Raw genomic sequence first — 4,316 nt, forward strand, 5'->3', positions numbered from 1 at the left:
TAAATGTTTAATGCTGATTTGTTGTGAGGAAGATGTGACGTCACAAGGTAAACGTCAGAATTTGCTCTCCACTGGTGTTTTCTTGTGAGATCTGTTGAAGGCTTTATAATATGATTCCTGGAGTTTGGTGGCTCTTTAGTCACCAGAGGTTCATTTAAAATATCAAATTATTTAAATCCAGGTTTTCCTCATGTTCTCACAGATGCCACACGTGAAATACACTTGCACACAGACGACGGCGCGTGGACAAGAACAAAATTGTGGACGGACTTTTAAATATTATGAAAGACTCCCTGGTCTCTTTGTGTATGTTGAAGGGGCCATTAGGCTGGAGGGATTAGATTACAGACAGCAATCAGATTCTTCTAGTGTCAATATATAAAACATTTATAATTCAGGGTCCAGATTAAATACAGTAGAATTGGATGGAAAATAATTCATACAATTGCACAAAAACAGATTTATAATAGTTATAATTTGTCCCTTTGAGATTATTTCTGGATTTGATATTGTTTCCTGTTTTATTTTGTAATTTGATTCCTCAGGTGTGTAATGTTATCTTTACTTCCGGTTCCATCGTGTTTCCCGCCCCCAGCCTCGGTGATTACCTTCTTACCTGCGTGAGTATTTAAGTCACGTGTTTCCTCCTGCGCGTGTTTCCGTTTCCTCCTCTTCCTCCAGCGTGTCTCTTCCGCACCCGCACACCTGCAGATCAACGTGCTTCCACGTCACACCACGTGACACTGTAAGTCGGTAGTTTTATTCTCAGTATGTTTACAGCTCAGACATGAATGTGTTCACCTGCACATGGGACCACAATGCATTGCACTGTAACTATGTTGTGTGTAACTCAGACATCACCGCTAGATGGCAGTCTTGTCCAACAAATGGCACATGCGTTACGGCTATTTAATACGACTGACATATATAATAATAATAATAATAATAATAATAATAATAATAATAATAAAGATAATGCTATATTTATTTCAAGGTCTTTCTAAATTTTCGACACTAATCGTTACAATTAGATTAAGATCAGATTAAGAGGTACAGACACTTTACAATACAATATCTATAAACACAAGGATATTTAAAAGTAAACCAGATTTACAATCGGATTAAGATATATAGACACTTTACAACACACTACATATAAACACAAGAATAGTTAATAGTGAATTAGATAACAATGCATCATATATATACACAGTAATAATTTAAGTACAACCAAAGGTTCAAATCAAGTTAGAGCAAACAGGGTGAAATGGGATGGTTGTATACTGTGTAAACAAACAGATTTGATTTAGATTTGAACAGTCCAATAGAATCCATTATTAGACATTATTAAAGGGTTATTTATATATGGCTTCATAACGATAAAGTTTATTATGAATTAATGGTTGTAAGAAAAACTGCGTCAAACATGTACCACTTGTTTAGACGTGTTTCCCTTTTTATTTGAGTGAAAAGCCTCATCAACATGTACACAACACACCTCACATTGGATTTAACTTTAACACCCATACTATGGTGCCCTCTGCTGGCCATTTGTGTGCAGCGCAGCGAGTGAGAGCGTCACAGCTGCCAAACCTGAACAGGATTATTGTGTGTGTGTGTGTGGCTAACACATGTGTGGTCAAAAGTGTGTTTTCATCAGCACACAGCACCTTCAGGTACAAACCCTGGTTTAGCATTAAGTGCTTTAACCATTTTATCATTTTATGTATATGGACACACTGGATCCACAACATGCAGTACGATAACAGATGTTCGGTCCTTGACCTCTGTGACCTCGGTGTGTGAAATGAAGCTGAAACAGAAGAAACAGAGTCTGGGGGAATATGGAGGAGGAGGAGGAGGAGGAGGAGGCAGCAGTAGAAACGCTGCTCTGCTACAGTGAATGCACAACTATGTTTTCCATGCTCCTTTCTCTGTGTTCACTAATGAATAATTAGACACAGGCAGATAAATAGCCACAGGCTCCCAGAGCGCTGCAGACAGAGAGAGAGAGAGAAAGAGAGAGAAATCCATTTAGGTTATTACTCCATACATAAAACCCATTTTCATTTTCAGAGGCGCTGTTTGGTTTACTGTCAGAATAACAAATAGATAACAGCAAAACAAAACAAACGCGCAGACGAAAACAATTGAGCACATTCCGGACTGAGTTTAGAGTGTTGTCTCTTACAGCTCAGTAAAGTCACAGGGAAACATACAAGTCTTGTGCATTTTACTGCTGTGTTGTCTCAATTATAAAAAGAGCAGTTTGTATCTACACTAACATTTTCTCATCCTAATCTTGAGAATACATCGAATTTATTTCAGAGGTCGATCCTTAACCTTCTAGCCTGCTCTTAAGCTGTTTCGGACATGTGCGGAATATTGGGTCCTGACATCTTCTGAGGTTTAACGTGAACATGTGAAGAGGGCAGCTGGAGATTGTCTGCGTCAGATGCGTTCACATCAACAGGAACAGTTCCCTTCAGGTGTTGGGTAGCGCCTGGGTCAAGCGTGCAGGAGGCAGGACAATTCTGCATGTTTTTTTTGTTTGCAGCACATCAACACCGGCGTCTGCCCTTATCGCCAAAAGCTCTCGATTCTCGCTGCGTTTCCAAGTCACCATCGTCATCTGAGTCTTCTACATGAACATTACATCCTGTTTCATCCTGTAATCTAACTTGTTTGAAACGTCATCAGCACGCCCACTCGTTGTGAATTTTCTCAGAATCTCTGTGCATTTCTGAAAGCAGCTTTAAACTCAAAGTTTTGGTCGGTTACTTTCAATACATTACCTGCTGTTTTGCCATAACATTATATTTTGAGTATCATGCACCATATGCAGGTATAGAGTATAAAAGGAGTGGGGCCCATGACCGTTGGGTTTTTCTAGTTTAAATCAAAATACAAGATCTATACTAGATCCCTAACATTTCAGATAATACTTTGTCGAGCTTATTGGGTGTTTGGCAGTTTTCCTTTGAGAAGTAAGATGTTTCTCACTGTCAAAAAGTGTGACTGAGGAAGAAGGGGGAAATAAGAACTGGGAAAAAGGGTGAATGTGTGATGGGTCTTGAGTCTGAAGACTCAGGGGAGGAGTATCGGACATTGGATTCCCTCTGTATGCGTTAATAACAAAACACCCTTGGATGGTATTGATTCAGGAATCTCATTCCCATCTGTCCTTGGAAGGGTCCCTTCATCATCCTGGCCTGGGAGTGCACTTTACCCCCCTCATTTTTCTCAAGGTTGGTTCCAGTCCTTTTAGGTCATTCTTATCACACTGATGTTGCATTTTTACTTTAACTTTGGTTTTAATTATTTGAGGCTGGGTTAAAACGTCATGATTGACAGCTGAGGCTGACTTACGATTGGTCAAGGGCATGTACTAACACAGGATATTCAAACTGGAAAAAAACCAATGACATCACATCAAGTCAATTTTATTTGCATTTAAAAACATATGTTCATGTTGTTAGATGAACATATTCTTAAGTCTTGAGCGGACATGATGCAACGTTCCTCTACACCTGATGTTTCAGTGAGCCAGAAGAGGAAGGAAACCTGTCCCAGGTCTGAAGGTAACGAGAACACTGTTGGCAACTGGAGAAAATCCCAGGTAGCAGAATATGTTCAGCACAGCAGTGACATGTGATGAAGACACCGGCCCTTCTGCTCACTGGAGCTGATTATTAGCTCAAACTGGCTGAATTCAGTTGCTGTTAATCCCAGTGAAATCTGGTGGTCCTGCTGTATATCGGCCTGTTCTATTGTTGGATTAACTAGTTTAGGGACTTTGCTGCAAACAATTTGCTGTTGTGACCCAGTTGCCTTCAAGTTCTCATCATACACGGAGCACACAGCACAATAGAGAAGGCAGCTTTATTGTCATGTGCCCAGATACTCAGAAACCAAGCCAGCAAAATGAGCCAACACATGAGCGGCTGTGGCTCAGCAGTTATTGCGGGTTGTTCACTAACCACAGGGTCAGTGGTTCGATCCCCGGTTCCCCCAGTCGGCATTCTGCAGTGTCCTTGAACAAGGTATTGCACTTTACGTGCGATAAGAGCAGCAGGTAGTCGCACTGTATGAGTGGAATTAACACACTGATATTTAAGATTATGCACAAACTGAAATTAGGAAGATTTCAGAAACCCATCTTGACACAGGATCTGACAGAATCACAAGAATATTGAATAAATCCAAACCTAACTGATATAATTATTGATCCTGGAAATTCACAAATAAGTTAGCAGGCAGTGGCCAATCTAGGACTTTTCTAATTCAGGTGTTTAGGGAAATTTACTCAGAGGGGC

Source organism: Hippoglossus stenolepis, chromosome 14 (assembly GCF_022539355.2).
Source record: "Hippoglossus stenolepis isolate QCI-W04-F060 chromosome 14, HSTE1.2, whole genome shotgun sequence".
NCBI lineage: Eukaryota > Metazoa > Chordata > Actinopteri > Pleuronectiformes > Pleuronectidae > Hippoglossus > Hippoglossus stenolepis.